The sequence below is a fragment of the Corythoichthys intestinalis genome, chromosome 1, assembly GCF_030265065.1.
Source record: "Corythoichthys intestinalis isolate RoL2023-P3 chromosome 1, ASM3026506v1, whole genome shotgun sequence".
Classification (NCBI taxonomy): Eukaryota; Metazoa; Chordata; class Actinopteri; order Syngnathiformes; family Syngnathidae; genus Corythoichthys; species Corythoichthys intestinalis.
Window position 1 is genome coordinate 39,081,922 of NC_080395.1, and position 23,569 is coordinate 39,105,490.

Below are 23,569 nucleotides of genomic sequence, written 5' to 3' on the forward strand. Positions count from 1 at the left end.
CATTGTCCTGTTGGAACACCCAAATGCGCCCAAGACCCAATCTTCGGGCTGATGACGTTAGTTTATCTTGAAGAATTTGAATGTAATCCTCCTCCTTCATTATCCCATTTACTCTCTGTAAAGCACCAGTTCCATTGGCAGCAAAACAGCCCCACAGCATAATACTACCACCACCGTGCTTGACGGTAGGCATGGTGTACTTGGGGTTAAAGGCCTCACCTTTTCTCCTCCAAACATATTGCTGGGCATTGTGGCCAAACAGCTCGATTTTTGTTTCGTCTGACCACAGAACTTTCCTCCAGAAGGTCTTATCTTTGTCCATGTGATCAGCAGCAAACTTCAGTCGAGCCTTAAGGTGCCGCTTCTGGAGCAAGGGCTTCCTTCTTGCACGGCAGCCTCTCACTCCATGGAGATGCAAAACACGCTTGACTGTGGACACTGACACCTGTGTTCCAGCAGCTTCTAATTCTTGGCAGATCTGCTTTTTGGTGATTCTCGGTTGAATCTTCACCCTCCTGACCAATTTTCTCTCAGCAGCAGGTGATAGCTTGCGTTTTCTTCCTGATCGTGGCAGTGACAAAACAGTGCCATGCACTTTATACTTAAAAACAATTGTTTGCACTGTTGCTCTTGGGACCTGCAGCTGCTTTGAAATGGCTCCAAGTGACTTTCCTGACTTGTTCAAGTCAATGATTCGCTTTTTCAGATCCATGTATGTATATTTTTGACCCAGCAGATTTGATCACTTTTTCTGTTAACCCATGATAAAGTCATAACACAACCAAACTTCATGAATGTTATTTGTGACAAAGAAGTATCTGTTCCAATCACTCTATCTGATAAAAATCCGAGTTGTAGAAATAACTGGAAACTCAAGAGAGCCATGACATTATGTTCTTCGCAAGTGTATGTAAACTTTTGACCACAACTGTATATAATATACAGGGGTTGGGCAAAACAATAGAAACATCTTTTAAAAAATCAACAACAAAAAAACTAATTTAATATGGTGTAGGTCTGCCTTTGGTGGGAATTAGAGCCTCAATTCTCCAAGGTATTGATTCATACAACTTGTGAATTGTTTCCGAATGAATTTTAAGCCATTCATAGAATACCCTGTAACTCTTTTAGAGACAATGGCGGTGGAAATTGACGTCTCAATTGACCACAAATGCTCAATAATGTTTAGGTCTAGGGATTGTGTCGGCCATACAAGATGCTCAGCTTCATTAGAATGTTCCTCATGCCATTCTTTAACAATTATGATAATGATTAAGGTGCCAAAATGTTAGGTGTTTCCATTATTTTGTCCAACCCCTGTAGTATCTTATTTGAAACGCCATGACTGGTAAATGCAAGTGAATATCAAAGTATAACATGGTAAACTCCAAAGACGAGCCAATGATAACTATGAACATAAAATCATTTGCTATTCAAAGTTGTGTAGAACAAGTTTGAACAGAGCTAAAATATGCACAGGTGTACACTTCTCAAAAACATACGTTCTAGAAATTGTTTGATTTTAGCGATTTGCACGGATGTTAAGCAAAAAAGTATAATATTAATTAACTTGTTACCTTTTCACATATTGTTTCTTCTGCCATAAAGTTCATGATATGCTCATTGTGGCCAGTATGATGAAATAACATTTATCTTTTGACATGCTTTTCCATGGGAAGCCACTAGATGGCAGCCAGTCACACTCTAGCGCGCTCTTTTATTCCTTTGCAGTCCTTCCCTCAGTGCCAAGACCCTTTAAAAAAGAAAAGAAGAAAGTCTTTAATTTGTATCAACCACCAGTCTCCCACTCGCTTCTATAAAAGCTTTTAGTAGGTTCTGAGCTGATGTGGCAGGTGGGTGTGGCTGTCTCATCAGGCCTGACATTTAAGTGCAGTAGTGCTCCAAGCAAACAGGAGTGGAGGATATGAGTAGATAGAGATGACAAGGCCCCCTGCGAGGATGATTGCAGTGGAGTGACAAGGGGAGAGCAAACAACAGAAGGTGTCGTCAGGCAAGGGAATGAAAGGCAAAAGGAGCTTTGAGAAAAACAAAAACTTTCAACCAGCAATTAGTCAAAGTGAAAAGCCTTTCATATTGTCTGTTAATTCCATATTTATCTGACGACATCTGGTTAAACGCTCTCCCCCTAAATTTCTGTCATGGATGTTCAGTCCCTAAATGACTTCTACTCTTGTGCCTCGAACACACAAGCACAAACCTTCCCACACCCAACTCTCAGTTAATAGCGTTTGGTGATTTTGATCTGAGGTACGGGAAAATGCTGATATTTGGCATGAGTGTCTGTAAGTGCCTAACCTGTTATAGGAGTATCAAAACAATTAAATGACATACCTAGAAAGTCACTGGATTAAACTCAATCTATAATCTGTCTATGGTCTACAAATAGACTTCATAACGATAATTATAGGGGGCCTATCTCCGTCAAAGCTGACCGAGTGGAAACACAGACAAAGAGCTTTTTACGTTGAAAATTCTTGCAAATACATGCATAAATCCCTCAATTCATTATAGATATGGATGTAAAACAGTCTCGATTCTTTGTTAAAAGAGCAAAGAACCTGGCAGTTAACACTTATTTTACGTAAATATGTCGAATGTGCTGTTAGTCTTTGAGCCACTGTAGCGTCGCTTTATCATAACAAAGAGCTTTTTCCGTTGAAAATTCTTGTGAATAAATGCTTAAATCCCTGAATTCTTTATAGATATAGATGTAAAACAGTCTCGATTCTTTGTAAAAAATAAAATAAAATAAAATAAAGAGCAAAGAACCGGGCAGTTAGCATTTATTTTACGTGATGATGTCGAATGTGCTGCTAGTCTTTGAGCCACTCTAGCGCCGCTTTATCATCACAAAGAGCTTTTTCCGTTGAAAATTCTTGTGATTAAATGCTTAATTCCCTGAATTCTTTATAGATATGGACGTAAAACAGTCTCGATTCTTGGTTAAAAGCAAAAAAATGTGCACTTATCATTTATTGTACATAAATATTGCAAACTATGACGCCAAAGCCGTAGCGGCTAATGTCTCCCATTGTTTTTTTTTTTTAGACAGTTTCAAAATGCATCCATGGTAAGAAAAATATAGTAATTACCTTGAATCATCAAACAAATCACTCCTGAGACAATCCTTACTGTTTGTATGCAGTACAGCTTTTGTACTTTTTCAACCTAAATCCGGTGTTAGATCGCTGCGTGCGTGTTTGTGAATAACTCCTCTTGATGTGGGCAGGCCCCCTACTTGAAGGCGAGGCGCAGTGTATGACGGGTGTGACCCGTCAATATTATTATGAAGTCTGTGGTCTACAGTTTGTAAACGATGTATGTATAATGCCAAGAAGTGAAAGATATATCAACATGGAGTTGTACCTTAGTCACACAAGCACAAGTGTGTATGTTTACATTTTGGTCTCTTCATCCAGAAGAACATTTGTGAGGTCAGAGGTCACTCATATTGAACCTTCTACAGACGTCCGCCACACCAAACACACTAAAGCAGGCCTTTTAGACTTGTTTCGTGCACTGGAAAGTGAAAATAGTAGATATGTATTAGGTTAAGCTTGGCTAAGAACAGGCATAGAGTAACATTTTTCTCCATTCATTGTGTTGATTATCCTGAATAGATTTGCAGGATTTTATCCCTGCTCACCTGGGATGAGAGCTGGAGTGCTGTCAGCATTGCTGCAGAGATTGAAGAGGTGGGGGTCAGCCTATTAGTGCTCAGAACATACGCCGCACTCTACATTAAATTGGTGTGCATGGCTGTCACCCCAGGAGGAAGCCTCTTCTGAAGACGGTACACAAGAAAGCCCGCCCGTCTCATCAGATCATAGGACATGGTTCCAGTAATCCATGTGCTGTGTTGACATGTCTTCAGCAAACTGTTTGCGGGCTTTCTTGTGTACCGTCTTCAGAAGAGGCTTCCTCCTGGGGTGACAGCCATGCACACCAATTTGATGTAGAGTGCGGCGGATGGTCTGAGCACTAATAAGCTGACGCCCATCTCTTCAATCTCTGCAGCAATGCTGACAGTATCCTGCAACGAGTCACATGACATTTTGGAGGGAAAATGACAAGCACTACTCAATTTGGACATTTAGGGATGTACGGTTTTTTTTCATGGGGTGTACTCACTTTTGTTGCCAGGGGTTTAGATATTAGTGGCTATATTTTGAGTTATTTTGAGGGGAATATAAATTAACTATTCTATAAGCTGCGCACACACACTACTTTTAATTGTGTCAAAGTGTCATTATGTCAGTGTTGTCCCATGAAAAGATATACTTAAATATCTTCAGAAATGCGAGGGGTGTACTCACTTTTGTGATACACTGTAAAACTAAAACTGTCTACAGCCTGGTGAAAAAAATGTAATTAGTCTGTACCTCTGTATGGTGACTTAATTGTTTCTTGAGACACAAGGGGGTGAATTTTCAATCGCTCATGATGTTGTTCATTTCTTAATGTTAGTAAAAAAAAATGATTGTCATATTAATCAGGAAAATATTTTTGGGAGTTTTTTTTGGGGGGGGGGTGGATACTGTACATCAGTGGTCATCAACTTTTTTTGCACCACGGACCGGTGTAATGTAGGCCTTTTTTTCACCGACTTGCAATGTGTGGCAGAAAATTACAGTAAATATAAAAGGGTTTAGGGTAACACGAAGGGGCTAAACATGAATATTGATTAAGTGAAGGGAAAATGTTACTCACCATACACTGAATCAACCTTTTTTTTAACGACGGCCTCTACTAAAACTTGACAATGGTCGCAAGCATAATGAGGTTTCTTGGCTTTAGCAAATGAGTTCACCATGAAGTATAATGAGTTCAGTGCATTCGCTTTTGTTGCCTCGTTTTCTAGCTTTTAGCCACATATTATGCAGAATGAACTTGGTTGTAGGCTCCTCTTCTGGTCCAGCAGTTGGCCTTTTCCTCATAAAAAAGCTGTCCGAAGACGTTGCCGCCTGCACGCAGCACATATCCAACAGCAGCTACAGTTACTGTTTATATTGACTGTCGCTAGGCTACTATACACCCCACTCACCAACGTCACACAATGACGTGTCGCTGTATCCGGCCACCATATTGTTCGTCATTGTTTATCCGTATTCTCAATGGTTTCAATTTGTCGTGCAATTTATAGTGCAATTCATGGAAGCCCCGGTGCTTTCAGACGCTGTAAACTCATTGGATCTGTTGCATAAAAGGCGTTATGTGGAAAAGCTTCAGTCTATCCATTCGCCAGATTCATATTTGATGCCTAAATCGATATTTTTTGACCCGCTGTCTTCGCCGTCTCTGCCTGACATTTGCTACCCTGATATCTACAACTATCTTGTCCACAGAAACTCAGCCTATTCTCACAAAACTTTGAAAAACTTTAAGAGCAGCACTCTAAGCAACATTACCCCGTGTGACCCTTTACTTTCAATTTTCTAAAATGGCGACAATCAATTAAAAACAAAAGCTGACTGCGATGCCCGACGCTTCAAGGATAGGTGGATATTGGACTATTTCTTCAATACAATACACAACAACTGTGTCTGCCTCATTTGCAAAGAGACAGTCGCTGTTTTCAAAGAGTTCGATGTGACGCGATATTACCAAACAAGACACGCTGACATGTACGACAACATTACAAGGAAGATACGCAGCGAGAAATTATAGCAACTTGAATCTAGTTTAATTTCACAGCAGCAGTATTTCGCAAGAGCCCGAGTGTCGAAAGAGAACGCCACAAAGGTGAGATTGTTGAAATTATAAATTTAAAAAAAAAATAATAAAGCAAATAAGATACACAGAAGGGCTTGCTAAAAATTGTTTAAATATATTGTTCTACGTAAATCAGTCAAGGTAGCCCCCCACAGCCCCCACACACACCAAATCTGCCCCCCTTTGCAAAAAGTTTGGACAAGTTGTTTAACTGATGATATGTAGACGAGGCCAGCTTCTTTCACTTGGTATCAGCTAAATATTATTCAAAAAATATTGATGGCGGAAGAAATAAACATCTTGAATTTGAAACTATGTTGTCGGCGATTAGCCTCGCAATGATCTTAATTGTGGTTGTCAGCCCAAAACCCTCTAAATATATATTAAATGCATCTTACCAGGTATAAAATGACTACGACATAGTCTGTGGTGATCGTTTGGTGCCCAGTTTTCTCGTCGAATTGCAGCAGTCCATCTCGCTCTCCTCTCCGGGTCTCTCGGAATACGGCAGAACTTGAAGTCTCTCCGTCTATCTTCTCTGTTACTGCAACCAACCGCCACACACGCCTTCAACATTTTGATTATTAATGTTAATGAGCAGAAAAACACGCCATTATAGGAGGAATTTACGTAGTGGTAATGCGCAAACACGACGAGCTGACGGACAATATGGCGCGGAGGCGTGGTTGTGACGTCATGTGAGTGGGGTCTATAGGTGTGCAAACACACCAGTAATTGCAGCCAACCACTAGTTGGTGACCTACACAAAGCTTTACTCAGATTAGTCTACAGACCACAATCACTAACGTCACACAATCATGTGATCGCTGTATTGTGCCGCCATATTGTCCGTCATTGTGTGTCAGTATTGTCAATGATCGTAGTTTCTAAAGGTGGATTCACTTGCAAATTATGGAAGCCACGGTGCTTTCAGACGCTGTAAATTCAATGGATGAGTTGCATTAAAGCCGTTATTTGGAAAAGCTTCGGTCGATCCAGTCACCAGATCCATATTTGATGCCCAAACCGATGTTTCCTCCCATCCGGTCCCGTCCCGTGCGCCAGAGCTCATCCTGAGAGCACAAAATTTCCAATCATACTCCAGTTTATGTCACGATGAGGAGTCGGGTACCCAAAATTTGCACCGGCCCGAATATAAACCGACATTTGGTCAGCTGAGCGTCACCGTTGTCACGATTGTAAAATGAAACTTGATTGACAACGGGCCAGTGTGTGCTGAAAAATAGCTGCCCCGCGTGAAATGTCCCCCCCGATGGGAGCGCTTATTCATAACGCTTTATTGACGTGAAAACATCAAATGTTTTCATGGACGCATTACAGTAATGGATTTCCGACCGTAAGATCAGTTTTAAATAATTAGATTACACAAAATATTAGTACTGTATTTTAGTTACAAATCGTGGACTGGGCCACATAACCATCTTTGAACAGAAATGCATTAATCTACAGGTTTTCACGACCATATCCCAATGACAATCACACAGGTATGACATTTATTAGTTCAAGCACAGTAAAACAATACATATTCACGGTACAAGAAAGTTGTTTCCGTGTGGCCGCTCCCGTCAGGGGGGACATTTCACGCAGGGCGGCTATTTTTCAGCACAACACCTGTTGTTGCGCTCACCCTCTTGCTGCGCGACCGTGGCGACGAGCTTCGTAGTCTCCGTCTAATGGTGTCTGCGATCGTGTTGGCATCATATTGATGTTTTCGACACTGTCTAACGGCTGTCGACACAAACGCATCATGGACAGAGATAAACAAACCGTGCTGCTTTAGAGATGGCCCTTTTAACAATGGGCACACAGCAACTACTAAAATGACAGTTTATCTTCTCTGTTACTGCAACCAACCGCCACACACGCCTTCACCATTTTGATTAATCAATGTTAACGATTGTCAGGAAGGTTTTTGGGTTCGTTTACTAGGCGGTGATTCCTTAGACAAGCAGAAAAACACGCAGTAATAGGAGGAATGTATGTAGCGGTAATATGTAAGCACGATGAGCTGACGGACAATATGGCGGCATCACTCAGGGGGGCGGAGTTGTGACGTCACGTGATTGGGGTCTATAGAGCAGGCAGGGATATTGATGCATCAATGCCACAGTCACAGGCCAGGTTGCAGTCGTTAACAAATGATTTATTATTCCTCTGCGGCCCGGTGGCAAATGCGCCACCTGTGTACAAGTCCGCGGCACAGTGGTTGGGGATCAATGCTGTACATGGCAGAGTTTTATGCTATTCATTTATTGCAGTGTATCAGACCTTTGCTTAACATTCTAGTACAAGTCTGGACATTTACATTTTTTGACAGGGATGAAGATCCCACCACCTATGGCACTACCAGCAAACACACACACGCAGGCGTTCGCACACACACATGTGCAAGCACCCGTTCACAATAACAGTGGCACAGACATCCTGTGGCACTAAAGTCAGACCTGCCACTCGGACATTCACCAAATCAGACGCACAAATCTGCAACAGACGGCTGGTGACAAAGAGATTATCACCGTGACAGGAGAAGTGTGTCCAGCTGTGGGTGGTGGTGGAGTTTAGAGCAGGCAGGAGGGATTGGGTAAGACTCTTCTAACTTCCAAATATCTAACATGTACAAAGTTGTCAAAACAAGCTGAGACACATTCATAGAATAGCAAATAGAATCTAGTGCAAGAGTTGTATTTACAAATACAATATAATAATACTCTGGTTTAACAGATACTTTCAGAGACAAATTAGGATAATAATATAAATTTTACAGTATTATGGTTAGGTTGTAGATTGAGTGTTTGAATCTAGCTGCTCCGGTTTCCTCACATATTCCATAAGGTTGTCTGCCATTGACGGTGATGTATTAACCAGAGTTGCTATATAATTGCGATATTTTCAAGTTGACCACACTACATTTGGTATATTATACAGTGCCTTGCAAAAGTATTTGGCCCCCTTGAATCTTACAACCTTTCGCCACATTTCAGGCTTCAAACATAAAGATATGAAATTTATTTTTTTTGTCAAGAATCAACAACAAGTGGGACACAATCGTGAAGTGGAACAACATTTATTGGATAATTTAAACTTTTTTAACAAATAAAAAACTGAAAAGTGGGGCGTGCAATATTATTCGGCCCCTTTACTTTCAGTGCAGCAAACTCACTCCAGAAGTTCAGTGAGGATCTCTGAATGATCCAATGTTGTCCTAAATGACCGATGATGATAAATAGAATCCACCTGTGTGTATACAAGTCTCCGTATAAATGCACCTGCTCTGTGATAGTCTCAGGGTTCTGTTTAAAGTGCAGAGAGCATTATGAAAACCAAGGAACACACCAGGCAGGTCCGAGATACTGTTGTGGAGAAGTTTAAAGCCGGATTTGGATACAAAAAGATTTCCCAAGCTTTAAACATCTCAAGGAGCACTGTGCAAGCCATCGTATTGAAATGGAAGGAGCATCAGACCACTGCAAATCTACCAAGACCCGGCCGTCCTTCCAAACTTTCTTCTCAAACAAGGAGAAAACTGATCAGAGATGCAGCCAAGAGGCCCATGATCACTCTGGATGAACTGCAGAGATCTACAGCTGAGGTGGGAGAGTCTGTCCATAGGACAACAATTAGTCGTACACTGCACAAATCTGGCCTTTATGGAAGAGTGGCAAGAAGAAAGCCATTTCTCAAAGATATCCATAAAAAGTCTTGTTTAAAGTTTGCCACAAGCCACCTGGGAGACACACCAAACATGTGGAAGAAGGTGCTCTGGTCAGATGAAACCAAAATTGAACTTTTTGGCCACAATGCAAAACGATATGTTAGGCGTAAAAGCAACACAGCTCATCACCCTGAACACACCATCCCCACTGTCAAACATGGTGGTGGCAGCATCATGGTTTGGGCCTGCTTTTCTTCAGCAGGGACAGGGAAGATGGTTAAAATTGACGAGAAGATGGATGCAGCCAAATACAGGAACATTCTGGAAGAAAACCTGTTAGTATCTGCACAAGACCTGACACTGGGACGGAGATTTATCTTCCAACAGGACAATGATCCAAAACATAAAGCCAAATCTACAATGGAATGGTTCAAAAATAAACGTATCCAGCTGTTAGAATGGCCAAGTCAAAGTCCAGACCTGAATCCAATCGAGAATCTGTGGAAAGAGCTGAAGACTGCTGTTCACAAACACTCTCCATCCAACCTCACTGAGCTCGAGCTGTTTTGCAAGGAAGAATGGGCAAGAATGTCAGTCTCTCGATGTGCAAAACTGATAGAAACATACCCCAAGTGACTTGCAGCTGTAATTGGAGCAAAAGGTGGCGCTACAAAGTATTAACGCAAGGGGGCCGAATAATATTGCACGCCCCACTTTTCAGTTTTTTATTTGTTAAAAAAGTTTAAATTATCCAATAAATTTTGTTCCACTTCACGATTGTGTCCCACTTGTTGTTGATTCTTGACAAAAAATTAAAATTTTATATCTTTATGTTTGAAGCCTGAAATGTGGCGAAAGGTTGCAAGGTTCAAGGGGGCCGAATACTTTTGCAAGGCACTGTAGTTTACAACATTCAAACTATGAAAACAGAACAACCTTTCTATTGTTCCAACCACTTTCATGTTTTTTCATGGACTTACTTATTGGCTCACATTAACAATGATAGATGTCTACTGTCGTCAATGACACTGAAACATGATCTTGTCTATGGCAGTGAATGCGTTCAATGAGAATGTCAATGGTTGTCTATCTGTGGCCTTCCATTGGTTGGCAAATCTCGAGTGTTTTCCCCCGTTCATGCTCAAAATTCACAACAAAAAAGAAAACAGATAAAAGTTTTTTTTTTTTTTGAAAGTTAATATTTCTGCATAAAATGTGCCAGTAATGATGACATTTTGACATGTGCTCTCATCACTCAGTGGGTGTTGGCAAAGAATAAGTGATACTGTGCAGATAGTCAATTAATCTTTCCAGCGGCGAGTACTATTCCCCTTCCTCCACCCTGCTTAAAAGCTTCATTTGCCTCCTACGGAGAACAGATACAAACACCATTAGTGAAATGATGGCAGTATGGGGAACGGAGCATCTCACAGTTGGATGAGCTGAGACAGTATAGCCCCCCCACATCTCCTCAAAAAGCGTGTGAACAAAAATAGGCGACAGCATCTTCCGCGTGGATGACCTCTAAAAGGTTCTGACTTGATTATAAAAGGTGTGCAACTTTAAAAGCGGAAGTCTGCTTGGAAGCTCTCGGAGGGGCGAAAGAAAGGTGAGCTTAAGTTTGGAATTGGAGTCGAGTGCAGAGCTTTTATGCAAAGAAAAACCCCTCCACTATTATTTCCATATCTGATCCCCCCACCCCAATCTGTCACATGCGACCTCAGCCAGATAAATGGTACTCATGTGTATTTACGTGCACACGTTTGGGCGTGTGAAATGCCAGTGAGCATACAGGATCTGCTTGACTGAGCTCGGCTGGCTATTGGAGCACAATTGGGGGTCTCTCTGTGTGAAAGAGGTCAACACACACACCCTTACAGGGGAACCAATAAGGAAGTTTGGATGAATACACGTGAACCCTATAATATAATCAAAGGCTATGCAAATTAATTTTCTTCACGGAACCATAGAAAGACAAAATCATTGTTTGCAGTATTTGCGTGGTTGTTGCTTGACATTTCAACTGTGGATTGCTCACAAGTTTTAAAGTAGCACGCAGACAATGTAGGTGTCTGAAGCCCGGTGTCCCTGCTGCTATCAATACGGGGATCTTTGGTTGGCTTAACAAAGTTGCAGCTGGAAGAAGGTCAAACTGGAAATGTTGGGCACAAGTACCCCAGGCTAGAAGCATAGAGAGCTGTACTAAAATACGAATACTTTTTCAGGTTGCCGTTAAAGGTTGAAAACAGTATAGCGAGAGCTAATAATTATACAAAAATATATTAAAAAAATAATTTGACAAAAATAAAAAAGAAAGAAAAAAAATCTCATTAGTACAAAACTTCCAAGAATTTGATCACTTATGGGAGGAAATATAACTAGTCGTACAAAACTTCGGTTTTGTGACACTTACTGAAAGAACTGATCGTGAATTTAAAGACTAGACTGAGGATTACCCTATGCACCCACCAATGTTGTCACTAACAAATTACGAAGTAACGCGTTATTGTAATCTCATTACTTTCTTTCAGTAACGACCATTGAAACGCGTTCATTTTCCTAAACCAGTAATCTGATTACAGTTAGTTTCCTTAGTGTGTGTGCGTTCCTATTTTTTATCACCTCATGTTTGTAGAATGAAGAATATGCAATATTAAAGCCTTCACTGTCAAACTGCTGCTACTTAACTTCGATTATTTGCACTGCCTGAACATAGGACTATCTCATACACATTTTCTTTTTATATTTATTTAGATTTTATACTTTTATACAGGCAAGTCACTTTTGAGATTCAACTTATCTTATTGTCAAGTTCAAAATTAGATCCTTAGGTTGACATTGTAAAATTACCCAAAAATAAGGAGAGAAGACACTCAGTTTTCTTGGCCAAGGAAGTCAAACATGTGACTCATGAGCCACCAAGATTGATCTAAAGGACAAAAAACCTCCTTGGTATTTTATTTAGGGGTTTTCCCTAAACAAGATGGATGCCGTCCTAAAGGGGAAGGGAAAAGCAAGCTGGCGACACCCATGTGGTTTTTTATTGGATATGTGTGTGCATCTAGGTGGAATTAAGTGATACACGTGTGTGGAGCAAGAGCTTATGTAAACAATCAAAACAATCATATAAACAGTCAAAATAATATATAAACCGTCAAAATAATGCGGACACTTTTAGTTATGCAACGTTAAACAATCAGCAAAATAGTCCAAACACTTCCAGCTATGCACCGCTGTGGCCCTGGAAGATGTCCTCGGATGGAAAATCGTCCTCGAAGGGCTAGGCGAAAGTCCAAACCCCAGGTGCTGAGGATGCCTGGAAGGTCTAGTTACGCAACGACGCGGCCATGAAGCCACCCCCGACCCTCTTCTACACTTTGTAACACTTAAGCATTATACTACAATCTGGTATAGCAAGCAATAATCATTTACTGGTTATATACGTAAGAAAAATATGGCAATATGTATTATTTATGGTATATATGAGCATAAGCAAATATTCAATCAACCAATCAAGCAAACATTTAATAAATCAAACCCCGATAATTATCTCAACACTTATCGTGCATTGTAAAAGGAGATGCTCCACAATTTTATTGTACAACTGTATAGTGACAATAAAGGGCTATTCTATTCTATTCTATTCTATTCTATTCTATTCTATTCTATTCTATTCTATTCTATTCTATTCTATTCTATTCTATTCTATAATGTAGTCATGTACAAAGAGCATTTTGAATAGAAAATGTTGCTGTTGAGTTTGGGAGTGACATGTCATGTTTTCTCATCAGAGGACAAAAAAACGGGTCGCGTGCGGCCAAAACAACATGGCCTAGCTCCCTCATCAGGACGTGAACAATGAAAGTGGCAGGAGAGATACCACAAACGCCTGCATTTGCTCACTGGAAATACAGCCATTTCTTCACATTTTTCCAATAAAGATTACGAAAATATTGCAAACTTTGCGTTGGCTCAAAAACACTGTCGACCTCTAAAAACTCCACATCCAATTCAAGGAACCACTTGGAATTACAGCGCAGCGTGATACAATTCGAAGCAAAGCCTACAGGTACCGAGACAGGCAGCACTTCTACAGTTTGTAACCCGCCTTTTAGTACATTTTATAGTTACAGTTTGTAACCATAGGCAGAGTTTAACTCTTGTGATTGCTCTGAAATGCAGCGTCAGCAATAAAATGAATTTACAATACACAGACAAGACTGAAAAAGCAGTTTCTGCTCTTGCATTCCTCTTTAAAAGAAACTGCTGTATTTCAAGCCAAAAGAACTGTTGTGTTTGATAGAACAATATGTCTATATGCTGTCCAGGGGTCGCGTTAACCGAATATTTTCCGTCGTTGACCGATTTTTTAAAACGGTGACGGAAAAAACTGAAGTCCACCTGTCATTTTGACAGGTTGCAATTCACACCCCAGACCACAGGGTGGCGAGTGAGCATATTAATTAGCTATTGTCTCTCTTGATGCATGACGCCGTTGGCCTTACTCTGAAAAATGTCAAGGCAACTGAGTGTCCGAAGTTTCTTCAAAAAGCCCCAAAACGACGATGGTGTTGATAAAAGAGGTGAAAAAACAGGGACTGCACAAGCGGGCACGCAATTCAAGTCCATGCGCACCAGGAGGAAGGTGTAAGACTCCGTTCAGGCCACAGCAGGTGAACTGTTAATTTCATTGTTCCATAATGTAGCCTACCTACTGGGGCCACAGTCAGCTGTTTTTGTCACTGCGGAGAAAAAGTTACATATTCATCTGCTTGATGTGTGATGGCATGGTGTGGATTCTCTGTTAAGCTTGTTCGGACAGAATATTAATTTTAAATGAATGAAAACCAAATATTATTGAATATGTTGAAGCGGTATGCAATGTTAAGAGTCTTGTTAGCTCGAATTGCTGTGTCCAGCCGCTGTAGCTCTGCTGCTCTCTGTGAACTCTCTATTCAAGCCGGTGTAGAACGCGCGCGGCTCTTAAGTGTCTCTGTCACGTGACTGTGTCGTAGCCGCTAACGCGCTTGGCCAAATGGACACACAAGTACGGAAGGTGAATTATGCCAAACAAAGGGTCACCACAATGTCATTATCATCATTTTAAAAATTTAAGTGACGGGTAAAAATAGATTATGACCGGATTTTTATGACCCTGTCAGTCAAAATGACAGACAACAAAAAAGTCTAGCGCAACCTCTGATGCTGCCATAGCAGATTCATGGCGCATTAGGCCTCTGAACTATTTTTACTTTGCCCGTTTTACCCAGAAAACCCCCGATTACAGACTTCGCGCAACCACTTTTGTTTCAACCTAGCCAAAAAACGAAGGTAATTAAATATATTTATTATTCAAAATGTCTGTCATATTTTGTTTAGAATCATTAATTGATGTCTAATATTTCGTTTAAAAAAAAAAAAAAACGACTTTAAAAAATTATTTACTCGCATATTGTAAACTTTTAAACATATTACGTCACATTGAAAAAAATGGTGTCTGTAAAAAAGTCACGGATATTTACCTCATAACTATCGCTTAATTGTATTTTTTTTTTTTTTGTTTCTGTCGCATTTTTTCCGATATGTTAACTAAAATAAATAATTAACCCTAACAAAGAAAAATTGGGAAATAAATGTTTAAAAACGTAAATATATAAAAAAAGAACATCTCGCCCATTCCTTGATGTCTGCGATTTCTGCATCACGACCCTTGTTATATTACCATGTTTCACCCATAAAATCCCCCCAAAATTCAGCTGTGGCCATTCACAGCTGTGTCTTGACACTCAGTGATACATGCTACATGGAGATTTTGGATCAAAACAAGGTCAGTACGCAATAATATCTAAGTCATGGCGTCTGTAATTCTGCTCTCGCGTGCTCTCACCTCCAGATAGGGTTTTGCTGTTTTAAAAAAAAAATCTTTTTTTTTTTTTAAATGCCCTCCTGTTCAAATTTTTTCTTCTGCATGTGTGATACATCATTGGAAAGCTTAAAATCTCAATTTTCCGGTGGTAGAAAAATTTTGAACAGGAGGGCATTTAAAAAAAAAAAAAAAGTTTTTAAACCCTAACTCGAGGTGAGAGCATGAGTGAGCATACCTAAAGACACAATGATTTTAACAAGATATTACTGCGTACTGTACTTATTTCGATCCAAAAACTCAGTGTAGCATGTATCACAGAGTGTCAAGACCAGCTGTGAATGGCCAAAGCCGGACTTTTGGGGGATTTTATGGGTGAAACACGGTAATACAACAACGGTCACGATGCAGAAATTGCAGACATCAAGGAGTGGTCGAGATTTTCTTTTCGTTTTTCCAAGTTTTCTTTGTTTGGATTGATTATTTATTATCTAAAATATCGGGGAAATATATCTGTGATATCCGTGACCTACTTAAAGACACTTTTTTTTTTTATTGTGACGGAATTCGTTTAAAAGTTTAAAATGTGAGTGAATAATTTTTTTAAAGTTTTTTTTTTTTTTTTTTTTAAATAAATATTAGATATCCATTAATGATTATAAGCTAAAATGATAGACATTTCAAATAATAAATATACTGTAATTACTTGCCTTCTTTTTAAGGCTGGGTTGAAACAAAGCGGTTGCGTGTCTGTAAACGGGGGTCTCCAGGGTAAAACGGACAAATTAAAAAGAGTTTGGGGACTTAATGCGCCATGAAACTGCTATGGCAGTTTATAGACATTGTTCTATCAAACACAACAGTTCTTTTGGCTTAAAATAAAACAGTTTATTTTAAAGAGGGGTGCAAGAGCAGAAACTGCTTTTTCAGCCTTGTCTGTGTTTTCCACCCGATATATGTATATACAGTGTAGGCCAAAAGTTTGGACACACCTCATCATTCTGCGTTTTCTATATTTTCACTACTATTTACACTGTAAATTCTAACTGAAGATATCAAAACTATGAATGAACATGTGGAATTATGTACTTGGCAAAAAAGTGAAATAACTGAAAACAGGTTTTATATTGTACTTTCTTCAAAGTATACACCCTTTGCTCTTATTACTTTTATGCACACTTTTGGCATTCTTTAAAATAGTTTTTAGATGCAGACACCTGAAAAGGGTTTCACTTCACAAGTATGCCTTATCAGGGTTAATCAGTGGAATTTGTTACCTTTTCAATGGGGTTGGGACCATCATTTGTATTGCATTGAATGAGGTGTGTCCAAACTTTTTAATGCGTGGTTCAAGCTCAGTTGTTGTTGAAGCTTTTGGAAGCTTAGGTTTAAAGAAATTCTAAATATCTATCTTGTCTCCTAAGGTGTAGTTTTGGTTAAGCAAACCAAAGGACCGTCTCTAAAGTGCTAGTCACATGATCTGTTCGAAAAATAATTTTTACCCATTATGAAATGATGAAAGGATCAAAGGAAATGATTCTTATTCATTTAATTAATTTTGTGGTTTGTTGCTATACAACTTTTATAAACAATATTTTAACTGCTAGGTCTTTATTTTAAAAGGGAAGTTCAGAATTTTTGACTTTAGGCTTAATCTTCGAGTTAGCGGGGTTTAATTAGTCGGTGAAGTTGATTTCAACAAATTCCATGCAGTTTGTCAGTTATTTTTCAGTTTCACGGCTCCGGAGTGGCTAAGCTAGCACGAGTCAATGGTGGTTGAAATCAACTCCTTCGACTAAATAAACCCTCGCTAACTCGTAGATTAAGTCTTATGTGAAAAATTCTGATCTTCTCCTTTAAATCCAATTATCGGAAAGTCAATGTTGAGGCGAGAAAATTTGGTAACATGTAACCGATAAATTACTTTGAAGGTAACTCAGCTACTTTGATAATAAAACAATCAGTAAAGTAAGTAGATTACTTTTTTAGGCGTAATCAGGAAAAAGTAATTAAATTACTTTTTCAAGTAATCTGTGACAACACTGGCACCCATATTCAATATCAGATGTCAGGTGCAATATCAGCTGTGAAAACCTATTCTTCCACTTGTCTGATTCCTGTTCAAAATAGACATGTACAGTATGAGGTGCATCAACAACAAAATTACAATACAAAAAACACCATGCAATGCTTCTGTTGCTCCAGGAGGTTGCAAAAGAAACTAGCTAGAAACTAACTACTGAATTATGAACTAATCCACTGGATCTAATCCAGGGGTTCCCAACCTATTCCACTAAGGCACACTGTGGGTGCAGGATTTCATTCTTACCAAACAAGATGACAACACTTTTTCCCCAATCTGGTGTTTTACAAGTGCAATCAGTTGATTGCAGTCAGGTGTGGCTTGTTTTAGCAGAAGCCTCATTGGTTCAACTGTCTCTGCTGGATCGGCTGGAACAAAAACCAGGACCCACAGTGTGCCTTGAGGACTGGGTTGAAAACCCCTGATCTAATCAACATAAGGAGCACATTGCCACGATCGACAATGGACTATTGGGAAAATGAACACTCAGAGGGGATGGTTATTATTAAAAAAAAAAAAAAAAAAACTTGTTATCACAACGAAATCTGAATGCCAAAAATTGATATTCGATATTTTCTGCATCCTATATGGTTTACTGGGGACGGGTTTCAATAAGCTTCGGCTTCTCCCGTCAGCCCTTTTCTTTTCGGGTTGAATTAATTGTAAACACATATAAATGCTGTATGTTTGTTAGGATTTGTCATGCCTGAAGGGAAAATAAAATAAAAAATAAATAAAAAATAAAAGAAATAAAAGTTACAGAGATGGGGAAAATTACATAAAACATCACTACGCAGATAACAAATACAGTATATTTGTAAATGGTGACATAAGGACATATGAAATTAGCATATTTAGATATCAAACAGATACATTTTAACATAATAAGCACACGAGATCAGGCAGATTTCCTTTGTACAAATGCTGCTTAACTTATGGAGTTGGGGGGATAAAGTAAGAAATATAAAGAGATCTATTTTCAAATGTAGAAATGTGTCATTTATAACCACTAAAAAGGGAAATACAATACCTAGCATGAACTTCTTTCATGTAAAAGACAATTGCTCAAAGTATTAAAATATGCAAATCACAAATTTATGAGACATCAAATAATGGAGGAATTAATGTTTAAACACAAAACAAAAATGATACCACTTACTAGCGCAGCCCGTTTGTGATGTCAGTTACAGTACGCACATACACACTCCACGGTTGAATATGAAAGTGTGTATTAATGATGTCATGAGCATGGGCAGGCAATGTGGGATATTCACATTTGATTGGCTAAAACAGTGCCAGCACTAATAAAATGTTTGCTTCCATGCCAGGGGTGCATTTCCTGGAAATTAATGCTTTTAATTGCATTTTTCTCCACTATTACAAATCAAAAAAATAAAATAGTTTTTCTCAATTTATTAAAAAAAAAAAAAAAAGTCTTCCCGCCGAGATGGACATGATTAAAGCAGAAATGTGAAGTAATTTCATAACATGCCAAATAGGGTCCCAATTAAAGTAATTGAACACTGTTCAACAAATAAAGCATAAAAAAAATAATTTATATGTTGTATATTTGACAAAATAATCGCGTTTCCGAAGTTCGAGCCTGAGAGGGGACGAACCCAGAAGTGATACGTCACACCGAGAACAGCGATGGCAGCGCTCCATACATACGGCCGCCATACAAAGCCCTTCAAACAATGATTCAAACAGCGATATAAGCAATAGGAGGAGATCCAAGTTTTTGAAGAGTTGGAGGAAGAAGAGGAGATTGGAATTTCATGTTGGACCTTACATGTATTAGCCAGATGCTAATCAGGATGCAGACAATCTGCCTAGACTACCTGACATGGAATGGAGACAAGACCCATCGAGATTACAAGATTGGTAAGATATAGGCTGTTATTATTTTCATGATTTGAAGATGCAGGCATTTGCACATAATTTTATGTTTTTGTCTATCTGATGACATTGTTTAAAAAAATAATAATCAGACTTCATGTTCATTTTGGCAGATCCGGCAGCTCTCGTGCATATAAAATAATAATATAAAAACGTCGGGGGGAAAGAAGGAGATGAGTCGTTGATGGCTTTCTCCACTTTATTGTGGCAACAATAAGAAAACAAAATAATAGCGGACTGCCGCCACATTCGATCGCGAAGTTTTGCTTCCCGCTCATCTCCCCCTCGCCTCCTACTACTCACAGCTCTCCAGTCCCAGCGTCTCTTAAACGGATCGTGCATAGTGTCTTGTTATGAGCTTTTTGTTGACAAAGGTATCGATCACACGACGTGCTGACAACTTTGTTTCTTCATTAACACATGGAGCTAACAGTACGAACACAGCTTGGGGCTCTCGGCAGGAAGTGGCGTCTAATGGCGTGAGGAAATGTAGTTTTTTCACACAAGCGAACAGATTACAAAGCACCACCTCAGTGTTGTCCCGAGACTACATTTCCCATGATTCACTGCGTGACCTGCGCGCTCGCTGATTCGCTGCGAGACATTAAAACCAACACGCTTGTTGTCAACTGTCACCTGTCAGTGGCTCTCGTAAAACACAAACTAGAAGGCTATCAGGCGATCACCGTGAAAGAAACGCCGAACCGTACAAATGCAATGCAATGCTTGAAGCATGAAGGTGGAAATACATAATACAAATACAAATAAATGTGCACAAACTCACCGGCGGTGTGTGTCTCTTACGGCAACGTGACCGTGAATTACCGCGACACCGACCCGCTTATATGCACATCCACACCTCTTTCCCGATTGACAGTGGATTAACCCTTTCGGACAAGATCGTAGATGAAGCACAATTTAAACACGCTTAACCTAGCGAACGCAACAACAACTATGATCGGGGATTGCCACGAGTTAGCTTTTGGCTAACGTCGCTAGCTTCTACGGTTCTTTCCACGACAGTTGGCAGCTCTGCTTTGACAAAGTCATCAGTCATCTATCCAAAAATCACACTTACTTTTTGGCAAATCCTTGATCATAAGCAGACCAGTTAAGGTCTGATGATGGCGTGAAATTCATTCGCTTCGTGCGAACGAAAGATGTCCATTTACGTGCCCTGCTATCCTTTGGCCAGTCATACAACTTTTCGTTTGAGTGAGAACAAAACATCGCCACACACCGCCGTGGCATCTTACCGAGAAACAATGCAACAAACAATACTGTTCTATGGCGGACTTCCCTCGCACTTCCCGGTGTGACGTAATTTCCAAAGATTTCCGAAGATTGCCGAAGAAAAGCATTTTCGCTGTCAAGGGCGTTGCTATGGGTTAAACATAGAATCTGGAAGGGTTGCGTTAAAAAAAATAATGAAAATATGCTTATAATTGTTTAGCCATTGATATTATTCAAAAACATGGTTGGCCAACCTTAGTTCACATTTCCCCTTTAAGCAGTTTGTCATTTGAACATTTTCACACATCTTTAAAACATTTAGATGACGTATTTGTCCTTCATTACTTCCTACCATAGAGGGAGAAAATTGATTGGTCTCTTGCATGTGTTTTCTGGTTTGCTCTCATGATGTGTAAACAAACATTTTGTCCCAGTTAATTCACTCCCAGTCGAACCACACGTATTTGGCATTGGTCCATCGATGCTGGTGGTGTGTGCATTTGGGCCACAGCAGTAAACATACTGCATACACGGGTATTGTACATGGAGTAGGCTGGCATATGTTTGCGCTGCAGCCAGGGGGATAGCATTCTGCTGCTGATACTGGGCCTGTCTGCCTGGTGTGCCCCTTTCTGCACCAGTAGAGCTGGCACAGCCTCCTGCCTCTGCCTGGCCCTCTCACGGGGCGCCAGCTGGGCGCAACCAGGAGAAGCCCTGCAGAGAGAGGATGCAGGTCAGCTGTGACAGTGGTACATGTGCGGTAGGACAGAGGTTTGTACCTCAGTTTAGAGATAAAGAGTGGGATTGGAAAATCACAAAAAAGCCTATCCCAGCTGACCTGGATGGAAAAGTGAGATGCAACCTGGCCTGATCACTAATTAATTGCACAGTTGGCACATAAAGTAGACACACAGGTAGACAGACAAACCAGTGGATCACAATTAATGTAAAAATAATTTGGTTGATTGGTTTTGGATTTTATTTATTTTTTGGTAACCACGCTCTAAATTCAAAACACTCTCATCTAAAAAGGAAATTAAACACTATGAAACATCAACTGGCAAGTTTATTAATAAGTAAATTATTGATTTGACTGTTTCATCCTCATGATTTCTTTTTTTTTTTAATTCAAGCAGGCTCCCCATGTTCACTCTTCATGTTCACGTCAAGATGGGACAGTATCTTTAGTACAGTGCCTTGCAAAAGTATTCGCCCCCCTTGAACCTTGCAACCTTTCGCCACATTTCAGGCTTCAAACATAAAGATATAAAATTTTAATTTTTTGTCAAGAATCAACAACAAGTGGGACACAATCGTGAAGTGGAACAAAATTTATTGGATAATTTAAACTTTTTTAACAAATAAAAAACTGAAAAGTGGGGCGTGTAATATTATTCGGCCCCCTTGCGTTAATACTTTGTAGCGCCACCTTCTGCTCCAATTACAGCTGCAAGTCGCTTGGGGTATGTTTCTATCAGTTTTGCACATCGAGAGACTGACATTCTTGCCCATTCTTCCTTGCAAAACAGCTCGAGCTCAGTGAGGTTGGATGGAGAGTGTTTGTGAACAGCAGTCTTCAGCTCTTTCCACAGATTCTCGATTGGATTCAGGTCTGGACTTTGACTTGGCTATTCTAACACCTGGATACGTTTATTTTTGAACCATTCCATTGTAGATTTGGCTTTATGTTTTGGATCATTGTCCTGTTGGAAGATAAATCTCCGTCCCAGTCTCAGGTCTTGTGCAGATACCAACAGGTTTTCTTCCAGAATGTTCCTGTATTTGGCTGCATCCATCTTCCCGTCAATTTTAACCATCTTCCCTGTCCCTGCTGAAGAAAAGCAGGCCCAAACCATGATGCTGCCACCACCATGTTTGACAGTGGGGATGGTGTGTTCAGGGTGATGAGCTGTGTTGCTTTTGCGCCAAACATATCGTTTTGAATTGTGGCCAAAAAGTTCAATTCCGGTTTCATCTGACCAGAGCACCTTCTTCCACATGTTTGGTGTGTCTCCCAGGTGGCTTGTGGCAAACTTTAAACGAGAATTTTAATGGATATCTTTGAGAAATGGCTTTCTTCTTGCCACTCTTCCATAAAGGCCAGATTTGTGCAGTGTACGCGACTGATTGTTGTCCTATGGACAGACTCTCCCACCTCAGCTGTAGATCTCTGCAGTTCATCCAGAGTGATCATGGGCCTCTTGGCTGCATCTCTGATCAGTTTTCTCCTTGTTTGAGAAGAAAGTTTGGAAGGACGGCCGGGTCGTGGTAGATTTGCAGTGGTCTGATGCTCCTTCCATTTCAATATGATGGCTTGCACAGTGCTCCTTGAGATGTTTAAAGCTTGGGAAATCTTTTTGTATCCAAATCCGGCTTTAAACTTCTCCACAACAGTATCTCGGACCTGCCTGGTGTGTTCCTTGGTTTTCATAATGCTCTCTGCACTTTAAACAGAACCCTGAGACTATCACAGAGCAGGTGCATTTATACGGAGACTTGATTACACACAGGTGGATTCTATTTATCATCATCGGTCATTTAGGACAACATTGGATCATTCAGAGATCCTCACTGAACTTCTGGAGTGAGTTTGCTGCACTGAAAGTAAAGGGGCCGAATAATATTGCACGCCCCACTTTTCAGTTTTTTATTTGTTAAAAAAGTTTAAATTATCCAATAAATGTTGTTCCACTTCACGATTGTGTCCCACTTGTTGTTGATTCTTGACAAAAAAATTTAATTTCATATCTTTATGTTTGAAGCCTAAAATGTGGCGAAAGGTTGCAAGATTCAAGGGGGCCGAATACTTTTGCAAGGCACTGTATATCCATATTAACATGTATACTAGTATTTGAGACTGACATACAGAAGACGATTGGAATTGAGTTGAAGTAAAATTAGACATCATACAGAGGCTTACTTGTATGAGACGGCACCATCGCGCAAAAGCAGGTACTTCCTCAAGTCTTATTAACAAAAAACAAACAAAAAAAAAACAAGCATTACGCAAGTAACGTGACAACTTTATATTATGGTTTAGGCTGAAATTACGAAAAGTCAAAACATGTATTAAAGAGAAATGCAT